At 42.9% G+C, this 23,680-nt stretch overlaps 1 protein-coding gene and 1 non-coding gene across 8 annotated transcripts in view; one reads left to right on the top strand and one right to left on the bottom strand.

Annotated features, from left to right (window-relative positions):
- The window catches only part of ARHGAP26 (Rho GTPase activating protein 26), a 423,740-nt gene that overhangs the window by 44,545 nt on the left and 355,515 nt on the right, over positions 1–23,680 (bottom strand). The window lies entirely within an intron of this gene.
- Positions 17,237–17,341, top strand: LOC123581947. The gene has a single exon (XR_006704103.1). It is a non-coding gene; the product is annotated as a U6 spliceosomal RNA (small nuclear RNA).

Here is a 23,680-nt window from a genome sequence, read left to right as displayed (position 1 = left end):
CTGACAGGTCTTGATGACTAATGAGAAGTCAACGGTAAGTAAAAAGCCAAGTACAGAAAGCTGGCCAAGTTTCCAGGCACCGACTACGAACATAGCACTGAAAAGCAGCACCTGATGCAGTCACGGTGATGGGGTCAGAGAAGGCTCCCTGGAGGAGCTCACAGTGGACCTTCAAAGGCACAGCAGATGTTAGGGAGTGCATGCAGGGAGAAGAAACACCAGGCAGAGAGAACCACAATCTCCGTTTTTCTACATGTCTCCCTAAGTTGTTAACCCCTTATAATGAAGATGATGCTGTTTTCTTCCTGGTGCTGATTCAACAGAAAGAGCACTGAACTCGGAATCAGAAGGCCCAGGCTTACAGAACAGCCTCCAAACTAAAGACTTACATATTCTCCAAGAGGCCACCCAAGCTCTCCCAGCCTCAGTTTCTCTCATTCATAAAATAAAAGCCTTGGTTGTCCTCTTTATTCGTTCAGCTCATATTTATCAAATACCCCAAACAGCACTATCAACAAGAGCTAGGGAAAACAAGAGTGAACCAGAACTGGGCATGGGTCTGAAGTACGTTTCAGCTTAGTGCAGGCATCAGGTATATAAATGGACAACTGTTAATATGGTACACCAAGGGATATGATAGGGGTTCGTGCAAAAATCAAATGAAGTATCTGAAAATGGCTCTGAAAATTGCAAAATGCTATAAACATATCTTGTATTATTATTATTATTATTATTATTATTATTATTATTATTCTTGACCATAGCAGTAGCCACAAAATCTGGGAATTTTTTCAAACTTGTAGTCTGCTGATGGCATCCTGTTGCCAAAGCAGCTATGGACCAAGGCATAGCCATCTGCTGTATCTAGGTCTATATCCATACATGTGCACACACATATGCTGTTGCTGTCAGGTTCTCTGTGGTCTGGTAATCCATCCTGACAGAGCAGTCTTAGCATTCAATGATGTCTGCATGGAGACAAACAAGATGGTTCTTGGTCCAAAGATGATCAGTTTAGTAAAAAAGACACCTAAATGCTAATGATGAGGTGTTATGATTATTGCTATACTGAATATAAGCGGAGTGATCAGATGATATACCACCCAGATAGGACAGCGGGGAGAGGGGTGCTACTAAATTTATACCTGGGCAATGCATGTAACAGGCAAAGTGAGAAATATGGTCCCTAGAAGGAACACAGAGGTCAACTTTTTGCTCAAAGTGATGTCAGTTGAATGCCAGAATCAAAACATATTGAGACTGTGGCCTGATTCAGTGTACTGCACATTTATGCTTTCCATGAAATTACTTGTCTCCTTTTCATTATTTCTTGCAATATATAATTTCCTTTGCATATTGGACCCTAAAGGCATTTGTGGATTCTGAAATTATGAGCTGAAAATTGTGTAAGGATGATAATGAGATACCTGAGCCTTTTTTTATAGCAAAGATTTACATTACAGTAATGAAATCTAAGTGTCCGTGCTATATCTACAGTTTTGCTTAAAGGCTTGCCACTTAGGTTTACATTAAACCTCTATCTAAAGGAATTTTCTCCTCAGGCTCCAAAATGAACTGTCTTTCCAAGTGCTTTTTAACATTAACCTTCAAAAGCATTCTCCAAGCTACCCTAGGGCTAAGCCAAATTAATTTCTCATTTTTAGACTCGCTCTTTACATACAGTGGTAAAAGACCTCCTACTTCAATGTGAATGAGTGTGGAGGGGATCCTTCTTTTAAGATGAACTGGAGGAAAGACAAAAAAAAAAAAAAAAGAAAGAAAGAAAGAAAAAAGAAAAAAAAGAATCTCGGAGATATCCGCATTATGGTATTTGAAGTCACTACCTTGCCTGAAGGGTTTCCCTGACAGGCCTATAGGTAATTTCCCACGTGAAACTTAATTTCAAAGTAAAGTCCCATGGGATTAATTTCCACCACCTAAAACGGGAGCTTCTGTTCATAAATACGAAACTAGACTCATTGATTTCTTATTCTATGTCTACTGAGCAACAGATTCCTTATTACACAGGCAACGTGACTTCGTCTTCCTTAAGGGACAATGCTTGGCCAATCTTTGGCTTACAGGAAAAGATATACCTCTCACAAAGATGATTCCATCTCATTTCACATGCTGTATTTCAGATGAGGAACTTAAAAAATAAAAGCAAAAAAGGCAAAGTTGGTTAAAAACAAAATTCCTTATGCCAATTCTCTCTCAAGCCTAAAAAAAGAATAAAATAAACTCAAGCCTGTTTTTTGTAAAAATACAAAAAGCTCCCTCTTCTCCACACCAAGTATATTCAGCAGCCTAAATCTTCTAGATCAGGTGTTTATCAAGAATCTTCTGGGGCGCCTGGGTGGCTCAGTCGGTTAAGCGTCCAACTTCGGCTCAGGTCACAATCTCGTAGTCTGTGAGTTCAAGCCCCGCGTCGGGCTCTGTGCTGACAGCTCAGAGCCTGGAGCCTGCTTTGGATTCTGTGTCTCCCCCTCTCTCTGTCCCTCCCCTGTTCATGCTCTGTCTCTCTCTGTCTCAAAAATAAATAAAAACATTAAGAAAAAATGAAAAAAAAAAAAAGAATCTTCTACATTTTCGTATACATTATCCTTCATAAAAGGTAAGGTATAATTTTTTTTTTTCCAGTGAACACTAGAAATTTGGTATGATAATGTTTTTTTCTAGAATATCTGAAAAAAATCTACTTGCAAAAAGAAAAATATCATGTTAAGGTGAGGTAAGGCAGACATTTTTTCTTCATGACAAGATGACATCAAACACGTTTTCCTTCAGAGTCACCAGAGTACCACAGTCCTGAGCCTTCAGGTTACCCTTACGCATTTTGCTTATGCTTCCCATGAGTTGCCGTCCATGATATTTATCAATCCTTTTGCTCATTTACTGTTTGTAAATTCTGCCAGCTGCAAGTACGAGCCTAGATGCTTGATTTTTTTACTGGTTAAAATAACACTACCACTTAGCTACCTGCGAAGCACCAAAAAGTGAAGAATTAGAACTTATGTCACCTCAACAGCCTTAAGACACAGAACTTTTGGGCTCCTTTTACAGAGGAAAGGAAAAACTTTTAAAGAGTTGGATCAACAGATGTATTCTGAGCACATAAGTTCTCTGCATTCCTTCCTGTAGCTAGCTCCCGATCAAATCTGAAACGAAGTTAAGTCACAGGTTTACACTTAAGCTTCCTTATCTCTGATAACGGACTTGGACACATATCAAAGAACCTACCCGTGTGAACTTATCAGTCTCCGACAGGTATGAGGTTTAGGAGTTCAATATAGGACTTTATTGCTCACTTATTTAGAGACTCAGATGTAACATATCAGCAAGTATTTGGATGAGGGCTGTGATTACTTTTGATCCCAGGTAATCCTGTATTGCTACAGGGTTGCCTGGTTATCAACCACAGATTTAAAATACTCTTAGGATGGATAATTCACAACCATGAGATAAAGGTGTATATTTGTATCTATAAATAAAATATATGAATACCTTTCAGCTTATTTTGGCGATAGGGAGGATTTTCTCTTTAATTTTTATATTATTCTATTCCGTTGAATGGACATTATATCAATTGCTAAAACTTCCAAAGAGTATTAAAGGCTATCAGTGTAAAAGGTGGAAAGGGGAAAATAAGTCACTCATTCCACTGACTCTCTCTGCAGAAGTAACCATTGTTATGGATTTCTTGTATTTCCTTTCAGAGATATTGTAGGAACGAACAAGTTTAGGTGTATGTGTTCGCGAAAGAGGGTGAGAGGGAGGGAGCAGCACCAAAACTTCATCAGCTTGAGAGAGACAGAGAGAGAGAGAGAGACAGACAGACACTGATCCCCCATCTTTAAAAAGAAACAGTAGCAAGTTACTCACACTGTTCTCAACTCTGCGTATCTTCCTTAACAATATATCCTGGAGAATGCTCCATTAGTACATGAACACTTGGCCTCTCAATTCTTTGTAGTAACTACATAACTTAAGAGGTGTGCAACACCTTATTCAACCAGATCCTTACCAAGCAACATACAGGTGGTTTCCTGCCTTTCTTGAATGGGACAGAATATCAGAGCCAGAATAAGTCGCTGGGGAGGGGAGGCACTGTATAAATATTAACATTTTGTCCTGCCTACTGCCTTCCTTCTTCCAAAAAGTAGTGATGTCTAAATGATATGGAGAGACTATTTGGAAGATGGACGTTAGCCGTCCTGCTGCTACACAGAGGAAGGCAACACCTCTCTCTCTAAAGCTGATAAAGTGTTGGTGCTGCCTGTGAGCAGCAGCTAAATCTGGGGAAGAGCCACCGAACTTTGCAAGAATCTAATTGATTGTGTTGTGGGGCCAGCCTGGGCATCCAGGCAGCCTCCCCCAAACCAGAATTCCCTAAGGTTAAGGAAGTCTCAGTGGAATCTAGGTCAGGGTCACCACTTCCTTCCACATAGCTTGATGCAGAACTCCATTTCTGTTAGGGCTCTAATTTAGGACTTCCACGGGCTTTGGCAAAAAAACAAAACAAAACAAACAAAAAAACACAACCTCCCAAAAAGTGAGCAGATCAAAAGTCTCTAGAGCTGGACTGGCTGGGCTTTGGGAAAAGTTCCTGAACCTTCCTATGACTCAGATTCCTCTCTGTAAAATGAGGAAAGTAATACCTGCCTATGAGACTGTGAGGATTAAGTAAAATAATGCCTACATAACTTGCTAAGCAAAGTGTATGAACTTACTAAGGGCTCAAGAGTAAGTTGATCTTTAATAAAATAATTCAAAGCCATTTTTGTGAGGAACAAAATGCTTGGCAGCACCTAAAAATACGTCGGTTGTAAGTTTTGGCCTGAGGATGACTGATCCTCCAGTCTCCTGACTCCTATCTCTCTATGCCTCCACATTTCCTGCAGGCCCCACAGAACATCACTTCCTGGGTGCACACGCTCTTTGTCTCCTTGTGCTTGTGCAGTTCCATTTGCCTACGAGTCCCTCTTCATGTGGGTAACTTTCACTCCCTTTCCAAGCTATAGCCCAGGGGGCAACTCTAAGTGTTCTCCCTCTGAATCCCACTGTCCCCAGAGGCCACTTCCCTTGCAGCACCCTCATGCTACCTGGAAAGGGCTGGAGAGCACAGTCTTCATCAGAGCCGCACACTAAGTTCCCAGCACTGTGTTAACACAACTGTAGGCGCCTGGTAACTGCTGCTGAATCCAAATGAACTCCAACGGAGACAATGACTCCAGTCCGTCTCTTTAATTTCCTTGACAGAATATAATCTATGCCTCTGGTATCTTCTTTCAACCAACAACATGGGTATCTGCACTTCAGGTGTTTACATCCTTAAAAGCCGCAATTTAGAATCACCTGTCATGCAGTTCCTGTCAAAGCATGGCTGACGCCGTTGAGGAGAGACTTCCTGTACGAGGCAACCTACCTCCCACGCATCCTCCTCCTCATCAGGCAGGACCACCGGAATACTTTAACTAGGTTGTTCTCCACCTTGTACCACACGGAAAAGGACTTTTCTTTAAAAAATTTTTTTTTGTTATTTATTTTTGAGAGACAGAGAGAGAGAGAGAGAGAGAGAGAGAGAGAGAAAGTGGGGGAGGGGCAGAGAGAGAGAGAGAGGGAGACATAGAATCCGAAGCAGGCTCCAAGCTCTGAGCCTTTAGCACAGAGCCCGATGCGGGGCTTGAACTCACAGACTGCAAGATCATGACCTGAGCTGAAGTCAGACACTCAATCAACTGAGCCACCCAGGTGTCCTGGGAAAAGGACTTTTCCATACTTTAGCTTAGCATTATACTCTACATTTAATCAGAAACAATAGGAGAAATGGCTATATATAGAAAGCCTGAATTATTTTTTGCATACAACTGCCAAAGAAGGTGAAATCTATTGTGCTATTCAAGATGGTTAATACACAGACATACATAACACATTAATATTTAAAACTTGCAGTGCTTTCCTTGAACCGACCACTAAACTGCACATACTAACTTTCCCTTCTTTGTTATGACTGCCAGGTAGCTCAGGGCGGGTTAATGCTTAATTTCTCTCCTTTCCTCTTAGCCTTGGTTAAGCTGATGCTATGTTTTCTTCTCTATTTTTTTCCTACCGTGTATTTTGGAAAAGAATAATGGATCTCACATTTTTGTTTGCTTATCAACAATGTTCAGAGAACAGTTGTCACCAGACACCTGGGACATGTAATATATCTGCCTGTACTGTCACCCAAATGTGGTCTAAACACAAACACACACACACACACACACACACACACACACACACGCACTCATAACCGCGCTTCTCAGCACACAAAGACTTGAAATAAAAAACAAATGCTTGCACTTAGGAAAGGTTTGCAAGTCTTAAAAATGTTGCCCCAGTTTTAGCTGGCAACAGGACACAAGCGTGTACGTGATGCGTGCCCACACAGACTGTGAGACGGATACAGGGCCCAGGCTGTAGAGTCATCCTTTAATAAGTGTAATGAAATCAAGTCTGCCCTGAGGGGGACAATTATACCCAGATTCCAAGCAATAAAAGAAAGGAAAGGGCAAAAGCGAAGAGCAAGTTCAATTCCCCAATTGCAAATCTAACAGCAAATCGGAAGTGCGATCGACAGTACTGGGACACTGTCTATGCCCGAGAGAAGGGTTGGAGTTGCAAACGCCCTGCTGCCACCTCTGCAATTCGGAGGAAAGTACAGTGACAACCAGATGGTCAGCTTTTGAATTGCTTTTTTGTTTTATAATGTTTATTTACTTTTGAGAAAGAGACACACAGAGCATGAGCAGGGGAGGGGCAGAGAGAGAGAGGGAGACACAGGATCCGAAGCAGGCTGCAGGCTCTGAGCTGTCAGCACACAGCCCGGCGTGGGGCTCGAACTCAAGAACGACGAGATCATGACCTGAAGCCGAAGTCGGCCGTTTAACTGACTGAGCTGCCCAGGCGCCCCTAGTTCCGTTTTTAATGGCAGAAATGAGCAAATATGAGGAAATCTCACAAGTATAAAGAAACACTGCTTCCCTGAGATTAGAGGGCTAAGAAACGCTGAAGGAGAGGAGCATGTCTGTCAGCATAGATCAAGTCTCAAGAGCTGGCTCTGTGAAGTCTGCAACTTTGAAAGAAAGGAGGAGTGCCACAAAGCTGCTGTTCCCTTCCCTTCCTGCTCCTTGTGATGGGCAAAACCAGCAAATGCCTCCCAGCAAAGGAAGGGCTTTATCGGTATCATCTCTGAGTATATGCCCAATCTCAGGACCTCATGGAGGGCTTACGTGTGGGCTACAAACCGTGGCTAGGAGTAAGAGGCTCATCCTCAAGACAATGGCAGACTTGGCTGGGCTTACACTGGCCCCAGTTCAAATTCAGGTCCTGCTGCCTCCCACCACTCTGACCTTGAGGAAGTCATGTTGTTCCGCTGAAACCCATCTGTAAAGTGGGGATGCTGATAAAGGCTGATTACCTCACTGGGTTGTAGGGAAGATTAGACAATGTCTGCAAAACGCCCTGACTAGCACCTGGCAAGAGGACATGGTCTCTAGACATCCATCCCACTCTTTTTCCTTCCTTTGGGACCCCCATCCTCATCCTCTATGTTCTCCGTTCTTTGCTATAGCCTATCCCAACCAATGCCTGCTCTCCTCTCCCTCTTCAACTCTCTCCCCCTTCCCTTTTCCTCTTCAACTTTGGCCTGCCCTGTCTCTTTATTCAGATACTCCTTCTCTGTTCCTATTCTCCCACATTCTTCTCAGCTCTCCAAACTCACCCAGAATCTGAACTCGAGGACGCTAGGGCACGGAGGATTAGAACTAGAGAACGTGCAGGGACTGCTTCAGTTTCTTTCCTTATGCACCCAACAGGAGGAGCCGGCCATCACCCACCCACCACCAGCGCAGCAACTGAGCACGGTGGGTGGATGCGGAGGCATACGGGGTTCAAACCCCACCTCTACTCTCAGGCAAGTTAGGTAACCTCTCTGCTCCTGTTTCATCATATTAAATAAGTAAATATAAGGCAAGTGCCTGGCACTTCAGCACTTAATGAATATTAGCTATCATCACCACCACCATCATCCTCAATTATCTTACGGTGACCTGATGTCCTATGATTATATTTTCAACCTGTGAAAGCAAAATTTTGCTGTCAAGAATATGAACCAGGCACGGGAGCATTAAACCAAGCTGTAATTTTCCAGCAGCTCAATGTCATTCTGGCAGAAGAATCAGTTCTTATCCACATTTATAGGTTTTGGACAACGTCACCACAAGTTGGAGGCTTGCACATAGCACATGAGTTGGCTGTTGGCCACCCTGCCGTTTCTGGCAGACCCCCAGAAGATGCCACCACCCAGAGGCCTGTGCCTGAGGAGCAAGAATCCAGGGCTGCTGAGCCAGAAGATACACTGTTCTTGCATGTTCCTGGCTGTCACAGGACAAGGGGCCAGTCCTGTAAGATTCCCTTTTCTCTGCTTAATCCCTTTCTAAGATGCACTCCTTACAACACTGTCATTAAAACTAATGGAGGCCAAACCCCACCACACTGGACTTTGTGTCCTCTAATGATCTGTAATGGGCCCTGATGATGAATCTTTTCTGAGAAATTTATGTTTTTAAATGTACCAACTGTGTCCAGAGATAAGTAGTTAGATAAGTTTTTCTTCGTTTTTAAAAACTATACAATGTTATCCTCCAAGGAGCCAGTCAGTCAGCTGGGAAAAAAAAATAAATTTTGCAACAACCATTTGGACTCAAACAAGGGACATTTTCAGAGAACATACCCATAGAAACAATAATAAAAATCAATAGAGATTTCCCTCCAGGGGTGTAAAGCTACCATATCCTTCACTAAGTCCATGTAAGAAAAGCCCACTGTAGTGGACATCTGTGGTCTGAGGCTGTCTCTCCTCTGGGAACTCCCACCCCCACCCCTGCTTCTAAATGATCACAGTCCAAGAACTCTGCATGTCAATCTTCCCTCCCTAGCCAAGGGGGAACAAACGATTCAGGCCTTGCCCAGTAGAGTATCACATACTCCTGGCCAAAGAAACTGGTTAAGGGATGGGGAGGCGATTGAATTTGGAGCAGGAGAGGGTAAGCCCAGATTACTATTCAAACTTTTGTAGAAGAGAGATTCTTTTTTTTTTCCTCCTGTACTTAGAGTTTATGGGACTGTGTCCACCTGGTGGCAACCATCTTGCAATCAGAAAGAAAGAGCTTATAGAAGAGAAGGAACAGAGAGTAAACTGAGCTGAGAAATGCCAAGAGTTGGGACCTCATGGTAACATCCGAGCCCCTTGATACAGCCATGCCTGAAACTACAAGTTCCCATGCTTCTCAAGAAAATATACGAACCAAAACCTCCATGTTAGCTTAAGTTAGCTTGGTTGAATTTTCTATTACTTGTAACCAAGAATCCTAACTGGTAACTTGCTCAAGCTGACACATAGGATCTTGAATATAACGACTGCCTGTACATTTAAAAAAAGTCATATTAGGGAAGTTTACACTAGTGCGCAGCTTCCAGAAACACGTGAGAAGGACAGGAATAGCTATAGCTCTTGTTAGTGTCTAGAAAGGTCCTGGATTTAGAGAAATGCAGATACTCCAAAAAAAAAAAAAAAAAAAAAGGCGAGGACAGTGAATTCAACAGTGCATGATGCTTTGTAACAATGTGTTAGCTATAGCTGAATTGCTGGGATGCAGTTCCTCTAATTCACCTAAAATTTGAGAAAGAGAATGGATGTTATCAATCCAAAAGAAAATAAACACTAGGCTCACTGTAGCAGGTTTAGCACAGTAACTAAAGGCTAAACATAGCAACTCTGTCTAAGGAGTAAAAATAAGCAGGAATTTTCTGTAAAGCTATGTGATCGCTATTTATACTCTCTCCTTATTAAGCCCACTATGAATCTGGCCTGTCACAACTGTCTCTGAGCTGTTCTGCCCTCCCTGAGCCCAGAGATAGTCTCTTAGAGGTACAGCCTGACTCCAAGGTAAACAGCTCCTGCTGAAAGCTGAAGGTGTCAGAATTTGTCTGATGTGTTTAGTGTTGCGTTGTAACAGACAAGAAGAATACAGCTTATTTTCAGACCTGTTTTTCAGGCTTTTTACAACGTAAAGCTCAAAGCAAAGAGGATGAAGCAGAATGTTGTAGGTCCTTGTGTGACACTTAGAAATGAAAACAGGCCCTTGTGGAAGAAAATCCATGCTAAAAAAATAGAGAAGAGTTCCAGATGGTGAGGTCTATTTACTGTGAAGCAAAACTGTGATGAAAGTGGGGAACGTCTCAGGCAGATCAATTACACAAGATAAATCGATTGAAGATGTTCTACTGGGATCTAGCTAGCATGGAATCCTGGAATGGGAAGACAACATTAATAGGCTTTCCCTGCTTTGGTGCCCAAAGAAGTAAAAATCATACTGACATAAGAAACAAAACAATTGTAATATTATAGATGAAAAGCATATGTTCAAACAAAGTCAATTATGGGCTGCTCCTTGCACATGCCCTTTATGTTCCGGCCTCTGGGTCTTTCCATACTGTTCCCCATGCCCAGCATACTCCTGGTAACTTTGGTCTAAACCAAACCCACCTTTCAAGACCCAGTTCAAGTGCCAAGTTGATCACAAAGCGTCCCTCGACCATCCTAGCTTAAAGTCATCTTTGCGGTTAGGGAATTTCAGCAGCGCTTTATCCTGTAGCATCTAAATTCCTCCATGTTGTTCTATAGTTTGTATGTTATATATTAATAACTTAGGAATATATTTTCTATTTCTTTTACCTTTCATTATTAAGGGCACTATGTCAATGTACGTCATCTTTAACACGATGTGCTTACATCCTGAGGACGCTCAGTAATTCACTGAGTGACTGAGGAATACTTTAGTTGCAGGAGTCTGGAACACCTTGAACCAGAGAAAGGAAAAAGGGGTCCAGGAAGCCACCTCTCTAGTATTGCTCTATCTCTGCATAATTGTGATCAGGGCAATGGGTCTTTCTCCTTGTGGGAAACAGGGCTGTTCATCAATCTGAAGGGCAAGAAAGAGTAGTAACCCTTCTTCCAGAAGAAGAAAAAACCCCTAAGAAAATACTATGGTCAACCTAGTTCTAATCCTCTATTCCCCGCATTTCCCCACACTATTACCAGAACTATGACACAAAATCTACATCAGTGAACAACAAGGTTTTCCATCCAATCACTCTACCAAAAATTGAATAATTTTGGACCCATGATTTTATTATAACCATTGAAATCTAAGATACAGCACATTTTTTCCCCTACCTTTCAAAACCAGACTATACCAAATGGAGTTTACTTTATTGAGACATGAGGATTATAAACATCAATTACTGTTTGTATTGTCATATACATGTCAACTCAAGGGGCTGTTGGGTATGAAACGTGGCTTGCTTTTTATCCAGGCCTCTGTATTACTACAGCCTCTGTCTTTTTTCCCCTAAGTTCTCTGTACCTTTCCTCATTAGCGATTAACTTTTGTTAAACGAACAGGTGAAGAGTTACATTCTAAAATACTGGATGATGGGAAATCTAGGAGCCACGTGTGTTAAAACTGGGTCCAGAATAAGGTATACCTTGAAGGTGGCAGCCTTAGAAGCTGCCTCCCGCTCAGTTCCTGCTGAAAGGTTGTGTAACTCAGCCCCTCTGGCCATAGATGATTAAACCAAAGAAGCACCTGCCTCAGGGTCTCTGGCCCATAGGTGCCCCCAGCCAATGACAGCATCCAGAGCAAAGCTGAACTCAGTCAGACTCTTTCTCAGGAAACAGTACTGGGAAGCAGAGAATTAGGTAGAAGCACAAGATGAAATCCAGGGGAGAGCCGCACTGGGGCTATAAGGGGTCATGGTACTCCAACGCCATGGACGCAGAGCCATGGGGGGTGGGGGGACAAAGATGCACCTTGACCCACCAGACGGCTGAAGGCTGGTGATGGGGTGCAAAGATAGCCGCTCAGCTTCATTTTGGTCCTGGCTTTCCTCCAAGTGGCTCTACAGATCTCTGGCCTGTGCTTCTGCTCCATACTCCCATGATCCTCCGAAGTGACTGGAGGAAGGCATGAGCTCTCCTGGCTCCTCAGAGTACTTCAGTGCGCGCCGCTGGGCGCGTCTCTGGGATTGGTCCACGTGAGTCAGGTTGTGTCACTTTGGAACTGGATATGATGGGAGTCCTGGAGGCAGCCTGCCTTCCCACCCTGCACCCATCCGAAAGCACCTCAGTACTCCCTCCAAAGACATTTCATGTCCTCAGGTATTGTTAAAATAACAACTCTCATGGCAATTATGGCAGATAACTTTTAATGGGCATTTACTATCTACAAGCCATGGAAGTACGTAAACTACTCCATTTAATCCTCACAACAACCCTACAAGGTAGATACTATTATTATTCCTGTTAAATAGATGAGGCAACAAGCAACTTCTTCATGGCGACACAGCTAGTAAGCAGTGAAGCTGGGATACAAACTCAAGTAAGTCTGCCCCAGGGCCTACGTAACACTGTGATACACTGAATAACGCAAAGTTCGTTTTACTAAAGACTCACGAAACCCATGGGGGAGGGGAAGGAAAAAAAAGAAAAAAAAGAGGTTAGAGTGGGAGAGAGAGCCAAAGCGTAAGAGAAAACTGAGAACAAACTGAGGGTTGATGGGGGGTGGGAGGGAGGGTAGGGTAGGTGATGGGCATTGAAGAGGGCATCTTTTGGGATGAGCACTGGGTGTTGTATGGAAACTAACTTGACAATAAATTTCATATAATAAAAAACATAAAAAATAAAAAAAATAAAAAAATAAAAAAAAGACTCACGAGAGGACTTGGAAGAAGATTCCTATCTCTGAGCACACCTGAGAAACTCCCTAAGATTTACTTCTATTTTATTTATTTTTTATTTATTTGAGAGCAACTGAGGCAGCAAGAGTGGAGGAGCAGAGAGAGGGAGAATCCCAAGCAGCTGTGCAGAGCCCGTTGTGGGGCTCAAACTCATGAAGCCGCAAGATCATGACCTGAGCTGAAACCCAAGAGTCAGATGCTTAACTGACAGAGCCACGTGGGTGCCTCAGATTTTCTTTTACATAGTTCTGTTCCCCCACAGTTTTTCCCCAACTGACAACTCCATCATTTCTCCTCCCTCTTTTCTACCCAGCCTCCAAAAATCTCAACCTGTGTACCCTACTCAACAAAACCAAAGCAGGGAGTCCTGATTGTACCCTCAGCTTTGCAGAGGCACATGTTCCGGTCTCACAGCTACCACATGGAGCAAAGGCAGTCCCACAGTGATGCACACGTAAGCAGTCTTTAAAGGGTCATATCCTCTCCAGAAAAAAAAAAAAATGCGGGGGACATCATTATAGATAGCAAAACTCAGGTCAGGTTGTCTGAGCAGACAAAGTGTCTTCTTTTTCTTCTTTTTACTACAAATTCTTTTATTTCTTGATGAATCTGGAGTAAAAGCAAAGCTTAAGGCTGTGGCAGTGCACAAAGAGGGTTCTGCCTGAAATCGCATTGCTTTCCTGGGGTCTGGGGGCCCAACATACTGATTATATATTCATATTCTCGATGAGCACCTTAGGTTTCCACTAAACATTTTGTACACAGAGAACTCATTCTTCCCAAGGTGTGCCTAATTTGGTGGGATATATGGTGACCTTCTTGTATGAGGCACACCACAAGTGAGGAATAAGGTGCCAAAATGGCTGAGTTTCAACAGGGGTATACAGATAATGGCTAACAGAGCTCTCTATGGCCCAGTGCAGACCAAGTGGTATCCAAGATCTCAACTCAACTTAGGTTTTGCTAAGTCTCCCTTTGAAATGCCACTGGAATTGGTTAGTGAAGTGTACCTTGAAAAGAATAAATGCCAGAAGGTGGTCTTTCTAAAAGCAGAAGAAAAGCCTGGAAAAATCAGCCACATGTGCAAAGAAAAATACAACGAGGAAAGTTTCTTCCTTTGTAATGATGAACCAGAGTGCTTGCTTGTGGGCATCTGACCTAATTGACTCACGGTGAAATTAAAGGCAGAACTTAATAACTGGTCTGTGAAGAAGAGAGAATTTAGAATTTCCTTATGGACAAAGAGCCAGAAAAAAAGAACCTGCACTCCTTCACAGTTACTTGGCTGGTGCATGACAATTAGGTAGCAAAACTTCTTCACTTATTTTTCATTGACTCAGAACTTAAAGAACTACTAATTCCCAAGAACTCTCCTTTTCCATGTAAGTAGAGAAAACAATCCTTCAAGTTGTGAATTAAATTTCAATTGGACAAGATACTGCTTTATACAAGAAATTGTTATATTTTTGTCATAAGTAGTAGTAAGCTAGATATCTGGGAGGAAAAAAAGTCCAAGAGTCCTAATGAGAAATTCTGCTTGGGGGTAGGGAGGCTTCAAAACACAACACAACAAAATGACAGAATTCCAACTTTTTGTTCCTTTAAATATTTTTTTCTCTCTCTCCAGCATTCTTATAGTCCAAATTTTAAATGTTATGGCATCTTTAGAAGGACCTGGGTGGCTCGTTGGTTGAGTGTCAAGACTCCGGCTCAGGTCATGATCTCACAGTCCGTGGGTTCGAGCCCTGCGTCGGGCTCTGTGCTGACAGCTCGGAGCCTGGAGCGTGCTTGCGATTCTGTCTCTCCCTCCCTCTCTGCCTCTCCTCCACTCACACTCTGTCTCTCGCTCTCAAAAAATAAATAAAACATGAAAAAAAATTTAAAAAATGCTTATGGCATCTTTTTAAACTAAAAAATTTTTTTAAATGTTTATTTTTGTGAGAGAGAAAGAGAGAGAGAGAGAGAGAGAGAGAGAGAGAGAGAACGAACAGAGGAAGGGCAGAAAGAGGAGGAGACAGAATCCAAAGCAGGCTCCAAGCTCTGAGTGGTCAGCACAGAACCTGTCGCAGGGCTCAAACTCAAGAACCTCAAGATCATGACCTTAGCTGAAGTTAGATGCTTAACCAACTAAGCCACCCAAGCGCCCCAAATGGCATCTTAAATGTAGATCCATAGAGACTACTGTGAAAAACAAACAAGCAAACAAACAAACATTTGGGACGCTGTACCGTATTTTCTTTTCTCAGCACAGTGACAATCGGCATTTTCAGCCATAGGCAGTCTCTTGGCTAACAGACTTAAAAAGTTGGTTCGTAAAACTACCACTCCTCCCCACCACTCCCTTTCAGTAAACTGGACTGAAGCAGACAAGGAAATTACAAACTTCAAAGTAGATCTAGAAAATGAAGTAGAGAGATTATTGGAAACCCTGCCCACACAACATAAACTGCAAAGGCAATTCATCCCACCATAAATATTTTTAAGTGAATGACCAAGCCACTCACTTACTACTTAAAATCTGTCTCATTTTGGCAGCAAAACTTGCCCTATGTATGTAGAGCTGATTTCTACCATCTGGGCTGTAAGAGATCTGAGGGCAGAGTATTTGCTCGTCTCTTTCCTAGTGCCCGGAACAGTGTCTTAAACAGTAGGTGTTTAGTATATGTTTGCTAACTGACTGGGAAGGGTCTGTCAGATCTGGCTGATTCTGGCTGATATTTGTGAGGGCTGTAGGGTGCAAGAAGGCTACAGCAGCCCATGTTCAACTGGTGGTGCCGTATACCAAAGGGACACATAAGATAAAGGTAGGTCTGCATTCCAGTGAGAGATAAGAAAATTTAGAGGGTCGAGCAAGAGCATTTGGTGGGTGTTCTTCCACTAGTAATTATTCACTTGCAGTCTTCCCTTGGGACAGAACTGGGTCTAACTACTGTCTGGGATGATTACGTTGGCCGTGTCGATCACTAACATGTGGATCTTGTCTCTACTGGATTAGTGTGTCGAGGATTCCCATGACTCCACTTCTTGATTCTTGATCTCCTGCCAGTGTATTTTCGCTGTGACAATTGTACATTGTAAGTACTGCCACGGGATGACTAAGGACATATTTCCTCTAATTCCACTTTCACACAAAGGATCAAGAGGAGAATGGGAAAGAGGATGTGTGAGGGTGTGGGGGCTGTTTCTCCACCAGAGGAAGCCAAGAGTTCCATGGCACTCCTATCATAAAGTCTGTGCTGTAAGGCACGGCGGATGGAAGTTAAGGGAGGATACAGGCTTCCTCAGAGACAGAATTGAGGTCAACACATTTGCTTTAGATAAGAAATCTCTCTTGTGCTTCAGCTTTGGGTTTTCCAACTTTCAAGCAGTATTCTTCAAGTCCAAGGACTGAAGTTAGTGGGTTTTCATCATCCTTGTCAGGGATGACTGACGTGGCATGGCACCAGCCTTGCCAATGTCATTGTCCATCACATCCCTAAGTGTCACGACTCTTAGATTCTAATCTGCAAGCTGTACCTGCTTACGTCTTCTAAGGTTGGGAGTACAGTAGTGAACAAAATAAACTGAGTAGAGCTTGCCAACTTGCTCAAAACCCAAGATGATTTCTCTATGTCACTGCTTTCAGTCACTAGAACAACAACAAAATCTCTTTTGAGTGCAAGTAATCACAAACAGTATCACTGCTCCTACTCCTACAAAAGAAGCTGAAAAGGATTATAAAAATAATTGTTCCTTTTTTCATTAGCCTGAAGCAGGTGATCCTACTGGCTAGAAGGCAGGGGGTAGTGATGAATATAGGTGATTTAAGCAGTGTCTCTGAGGTTACCAGGGCAACTGCTAATTATTATGGAATAACTTTAGTGTACCTCCATAAAGGTCAAGAGTTAAGGTTTTTCCATTATATATTCTGCTTTAAAATGGGGCTTTTAAAGGAAATTGGGGGAGAGAGCAGATGGAGAATGACAGATGAAACAGGTTAGAGAACTATATATAGCACAAGAAAATTGAACTACTTAAATTTCACAATGTTGGTTTAGGAGACGGTGGAGGACTTCACGGGTAAACATAAAAAATGCCTTTCTGATTTCCTTAAGTTAGGCTTCTCAAATAAGTAAGAAATCTGAAATCAGGCCAGATGCAGGGATCTAACTGCATCTACTTTCCCTAGCTCCTTGAGACAAATTTCCTTTCCTGCCTGAAGAGTTACCATTTTCTAACCTGACCTGGAGCCCTGGACAAGAGTCATTTGGCCATTGAAATAATAATTCAAGAAAACTTGACTTCACTGAAACTCACCAAAAGCTACACCTTCTTGTTATAGGTCTTATTCTTCAAACAGGGTCTAACATCCTTGGTTACTGAGGATGTAACAAATTTTAAAAGTTTCACAAACTCTGTTCACTTCGGCAGCACATATACTAAAAATTCGAATAATAAGGATAAGATTAGCATGACCTCTGGGCAAAAATGACACACAGATTGTAAGGCATTTCTTATTTTAAAAATCAAACCATCATGCTGTATGCCTTAAACTTACATGGTGACGTGTGCCAATTATTTTTCAACGTTTATTTTTATTTTTGGGACAGAGAGAGACAGAGCATGAACGGGGGAGGGGCAGAGAGAGAGGGAGACACAGAATCGGAAACAGGCTCCAGGCTCTGAGCCATCAGCCCAGAGCCCGACGCGGGGCTCGAACTCACGGACCGCGAGATCGTGACCTGGCTGAAGTCGGACGCTTAACCGACTGCGCCACCCAGGCACCCCAATTATTTTTCAATAAAACTTGGAAATTAAAGCACATTTAAAAAATCCTTCGCACAAAGATGTACCTCATAAATTTAAGAAAAAAATGAAATGGTGATTTTAAAACTGAGAAAATCTACTTCTGAGTTTTCAAAATGGAACAATCAAGGCATACACAACGTTAAAAAAATTCTAACGCTACAAACGGGTAGTGTTGAAAGGAAACATCAGTGTCCCCTGCACCAAAGGCCAATGTCCCAACTGCATAGATTCACTCCCCTATATCTTTCCAGAAACATTACAAACATGTACACATATCTGCAGGTGTATATATCACTGGAGTCTTACACATAAGTAGGATTATACCACACACACAAATGGTTTTCAAATCTAGCTGAATATCAAAACCACCATGGAAGTTTAAGAAAGATACCAAAACTCAGATACCACCCCAGGCCAGTTAACTCTGAGGCTCTGGGAAAGGAGTGTTGGCATTTTTTTACTTTAGGTTCCCCAGGTATACTAATGTGGATCCTGGGCTGAGAAACACAGCACCCTGCTTTTCCCTTAATGGACCTTAGAAGGTTGTTCATACCAGCACAAATACAACTCCTCCATTCCTCTGCTGTACTGGTTAGCAGTATACTCCAGGATTTATTTTGGCAGTCTTTTACTGATGGTTATCCCTTCAGGTCCCACACTGTGGCTTCTATAAGTGGTGTTACAATATACATATGCACTGGAGAACATCCACTGTCCTTCCTGCCCTCTTTTCCCTAAGAGCTAACTAACATGGATTACATCCTGCATCCTCTGGCTTCCTGTTGGGGCCACCAAGGGGGGGGCGGGGGGAGCTCGGGCAAGAGATCACCAGCAGAAAGGAGAGAGCCAACGTATTTATTCTCTTGTCTCCCTGAGAGGATGTCTGTACATGGGTGAGCCCCTTGACCAAAATTCCTTTCAAGGGACTGACTCTATAGACCTCTCTTTGCTTCGGGTCTGGCCACCATTTTCTATGCAAGTCCTTCCAGCCTAAGGATGATAACTGGTTGGGTGTGACTAGCCCTGGTTTACTGTACTATCTCTTATGAATTTCCTGCCTCCAATCCTTTATAAATAAACCATCCCTGAATTATGCTATTTTCATGGTGCTGATGTTTCTTCTTAGGATTCTAATACATTATCCTTGGGCAGACATCTTCGTATTTATTTCTTTGTGGACAATATCATCTTGGCTCCCTCTGAAGACACAGCTTCTTCACTTAAGGCAAAAAGAGGTGGGGGGGGGGTCTGTACAGCAACTATTTTATCCCTTTACTGCACATTTTTGACAGTGACCCAGGCACAGCCCCATCACCTGTCCAATTTGTAAGGACTATTGAAGGGAACACTGAAGCAATGTCTTGGGAAGAGCTCCACTGCTTCTTTGGGAAAGAAGCTAATAGGCACTAAAAGAACCCGATAGAACCAATGCAGTGAATGACTAAGAGGCAGAATTTCAGAATGCTTTTAGAAACTCTTTTTCTTTTTGTCATAATGACAGTCAAACTTACACAGAGTCACAGGCTGGAAAGGAATTCCTGAGGCTAAATTATCCCCCAGTGAAATCTCAGGATTGCAATTAGGTTCTCCTCTAATTAGTATCGTTCCAATTGGCTCCACCCAACAGAGAAACAATGGGAGTAGATAGATGGCTTGACAAGACTCTGGAGAGTAAACACCTGAGCCTGCTGACTTTGTGCAAACAGCTTGAAGCCAGTCTTGAACGAGGAGTGCTTTGACTGCTTTCAGGGGATTTTGTTATTTGTAGTTAACTTAGTTTTAGATGTTTTATTTTAAAATTACCTCATTATTTTTAATATGGGTTCTTTGTGTCACACCAGGATCAAACAAAAAAATAAACACTGAGTGTCTACTGTTACCACCGGAAAAAATCGATAGTAAGGATTTGTTCATAGTAGGGCAACAGTCTAAGAGCAAACCAGTTTTTGCTTAGCATAAAAGAAAACCAATTTTTGTTAGCCATTTAATTATACAGGCATTAATTCATCTGACCCTCACAACAACCTTGAAGGTAGGTCTTGTTATTACTACAATTATTTTTATTACTGTTATTATTCCTATTTCGCAGAAGAGGTTTAGCTCAGAGAGGGAAAGTAATTGCACAAGTTGACAGGAAAGAGCAGGGCCAAAGCTTTACTACCAGGCCACGTGGGTTTTTCCTTACACCAGATCCCAAAGCTTTTCAGACATGACATAGCCCATGTCGGCCTTCAGACAGCTATTTGTAACCATAAATGCTCTACAGGACTGTTGCCCTAATAGTGCCATCCATTAGGAAAAATACATTTCCCCCCTCAAAAGTAGAGTGTTCATATAGAAAAGCATTTCTTAAACTACAGAATACAGTTTTAAGAGGCTAAAGAGAAGTGCCGTAAAGAGCGTGTGCTAAGGTCAAATACATTTAGGAAACGTGGTATAACACATGCCCTTTGGGAGATTCACAATGGACATCTTAGTGGCGCAAAAGTCCTCGAGACAAGAATCTGTTCAACTGTATCCAACTCAGCTCCTACTCTTCCCCACCTGTTCCCCTCCTCCTTGCACCAATTTGGGGAATGCTAATTTAAAAATCTCAAATCTCCTATACATGTTAATGGTCATCTACCATGTTCCAAGCTGTTTTCCTCTCGATGCAAAGGTCTTCATCTTCTCATGTTACACATACAGTAGGTGCTCAATAAAAATATCTGTTGGTTTAACTGGTGCACCGACCCTTTCATGATTTGTGACCAAAAAGCATGCATTTGCAAAGCCGCAGGCTGGCTTCCCTCAGGCTTTGGAAAGTGCAGCCCTGGTGAGCTAACTGGGCTCCTCTGAGAAGCAAACTCCTCAGTCATCAGCCTCACAAGTTGTGACTAATCTCAAAGGCCAGAGGCAGGGTGTTCTGAAGCCCCTCTACTGTCATCACTGCAGGGACAACCAGAGTGCTAGGGATGATGCAGGCGTGGTCCTGCAGGCTTTACAAGGAAGTAAATTCTGTGTTTATTCTTGTGGAAGTCCATCCACCCCATGAGCTCTATGCCTGTGGTTCTCACACTTCAGGATGTATCTGAATCACCTGCAGGGCTTGTTGGAACACAGAGCCCTGGGTTCCTCTTCCAGAGTGGCTGATCCAGCGAGTCTGCAGTAAAGCCTGAAAGCGGGTATATCTAACGGGCTCTCAGGTCGTACCAGGGACCCTGAACACCTCACTGGGCTAAGCCCCTACCCTGGAAGACCTACGTAGCTGAGAGCAAAGGAAGTCTACACTGGATCCTGCATGGTTTTCTAGATACTTAATGCAGAGAAGGGGTGAAAAATAAGATCATGAGGCTGTTTCGAACTAGAGATGTGTTCCTAGCTAAGTAAGCATCTGCTTTCCAGACTGACCAAAAAGGTTTAAAAAGGAGCACTTTAATATGATTTTAATTTACTCCACTTAGGATCTCAATCTACCAATAAGATTTCCCCAAAGTACACATGTAGGGAGAGAAACAATTCCAAATCTAATTCTAAGGGACAAAAATGGCAACTTGAAGTTCCTTCAAAGTCCCCTCATAGGCTTGAAAGTGCTAAAAGCCATGCGCAAAATATTAAGCCTATTTCCTTCCCTAAAGATTGAATCAAAAATTCGAGATTTACAAATGCCTAACACCAACTTACCTATAAGATACAGTGCCATAAGCCATGTCAGAGCAGCTAAATTCAGATTAAATTCACTTATTTCTATGTTTAATTAAGCCCCAAGGCTTTAGTTATCATCTACTGTCACGACAAATTTGGGTAGTTGAGATTGTTTAGCAATATTAATTCGTTGACAGAAAGAATACAGAACCTTTATGAAGTTAGCTCATCAAGGAGGAAAGAAAACAACAATGTGTGTGAAGGAAAACATTTTTCCATTTGCGATTTCCACTATGCTGGAAAACAGGGATGTGGCTAAGGACTTGAACGATGTCCCGTCCCCGCCTCCTCCCATACCCCCTCTGCTGTCAGGCTGTAGAGATCCAAGTGGCACTGACAGCCTTGTTGCTTGGGAAAGAAATCCTGCTGGGTCATGAAGTGTGAGGGCTGCCTTGAGCAATTTTTATGTTAAAAAAAAAACTGCTAATAACCAAACACATTTATCCAATAAAAACCAGATGGGTCATCAGGCAGGAATCTCCACCCTCAACCAAGTGAGGCCAGCTGGGCTCCAAACTGGTGAAGGAGATCTTGGCTATGGAATGGGAAAAGCTGACAGGAAGACACTCAGAAAACAATACGGGTCACATCAGTGACAATCTCTAAAAATGCCAAGGGAACGTGGCCTGGTTACTGGGAGGAGTGGTGGCCATGGTGGCCCCAGGAGACTGAGGTGTAAGCGGGATGGTGTGAGGTGGTCTAAGAAACAACCATGAACGAGCCTGGCTGGAACCACCCCAGAGGTTGTGAGGAGGAACAAGAAGAGGCAACAGATCCCTTGTGGAAAATGATGTTGCTTTCAAATTATTTCCCAAGGTGGAGGATGCCACCACTTTTTCAGGCAAAACAGTCTGAAGAGACCTTTTGTGCCTGGAGGTGGGTGAGAATCAGAATCCTCACTCTAAGAGGAAAGATCCTCCTCCACAGAAAGTGATTCAGCCACAGAGGAAAACTTCCTCTTCGAATCTCTGCATTCCAAAGAATGACAAATCAAGATCATTGTAGTAAAATCATAGCTGCCTGTTTGGGTGTAACTCTTTGGACATAAAATCACACTTAGGTGATCAAATTACTTAAAAATATACCGTTTATTATCACCGTTTAATGCATACTATTCATTCTGTGATTCATTTGGTCTCAATAAATAACAGCTATGCACACAGCTCAACCCCGTGGGAGGTGGATGTTTCCAAATTGTTCAGCAACAGGCATGCCTACCCCCAAGCTGGTCCGGGTTTCAAGAGGGGCAATGCCTGCCCCTAGAGAAGTTCCTCCTTTTCACTGATAACTCAATGACCGGACTGACAGCTCCAGTATCACAGTGTCCGATTCCAGGTGGGAAGTTGGTGCGGGAAGGCAAGGGGAACAGCCTGGGACATCTGTCCATGCACGAGAAAGACACACGGAGGTTGAGGGGATAGAGAGACAGGAAGGAAATAGGGAGGAGGGCAGAAGTCCCTCCAAAACAAACTAACTGCTATTCACAGCGGAAAGCACTAAAGTAACTTGCCTCCTTTCCCTCCAAATCAGTACTTCCTCTACTCTGCCTTAGTTTTCTCCACAGAACTTTCCAACATCTGATATACAGGCACTGATGTACCTCCTGTCTCCATTATGAGACAAGACCACGAAGGACAGAAACTCCCTTGTGTGTATCACTCCATCTTCAGCACTCAGAATAACGCCTGGCCCACAGGAGGTGTTCAAGCACCATGTGCTGAGTGAACGTTGACTGAACTAAGTAAAACAGAAGTAAACTTTTGCAGATACCTCTCAAGTTTTCCCCAGATTTCATCTGAGAGCAGCTGAATCAAAGTCAGGAGGAGCCAGCACTGCTTCAGAGAAACAAGGCAGCCTGGAAGCAGGCCCTGTTTATCTTCTGAATTCCAGAGGCTGTTCTCTCGCCTCTTCCTGGCCACAAAGAGGTAGAGGGCGGTTGACTGTGGCACAATTTGAAGGCATTTGGCATGCACACACCTTTTAGGTCACCAGAAATAACTTGGAAATGGGTGTGTGTGTGTGTGTGTGTGTGTGTGTGTGTGTATCAAGCGGCAGGGACATGAAAAAATCATTTTATTTATGAGGCTACTGGGCAGGGAGTTATTTTCTAGGGGTGGGGACCACTCAGGCAGGGAGAACTCCAAGGGTGGGTTCCTCCATGGCTAGAATCATCCTTTATCCTCCTAGCGTGCTTTCCATCTTAACAAGCCCTTCCGTCCCTTCCCCAGCAGTCTGAAGAAAGCATTCACCTAGGAGTTTTTAACTTGAGGGAATTACTCAAGATTTTTATGTCCCTAGTGGGACGTCCCCTGACTTCTTTCTCAGTATTTGTTTACTTCCTCCTTAAAAATCACTATCTTCCAGAAAG

Source organism: Leopardus geoffroyi, chromosome A1 (assembly GCF_018350155.1).
Source record: "Leopardus geoffroyi isolate Oge1 chromosome A1, O.geoffroyi_Oge1_pat1.0, whole genome shotgun sequence".
In the NCBI taxonomy this organism is placed as follows: Eukaryota; Metazoa; Chordata; class Mammalia; order Carnivora; family Felidae; genus Leopardus; species Leopardus geoffroyi.
This window is presented reverse-complemented; position numbering and strand designations above follow the sequence as displayed.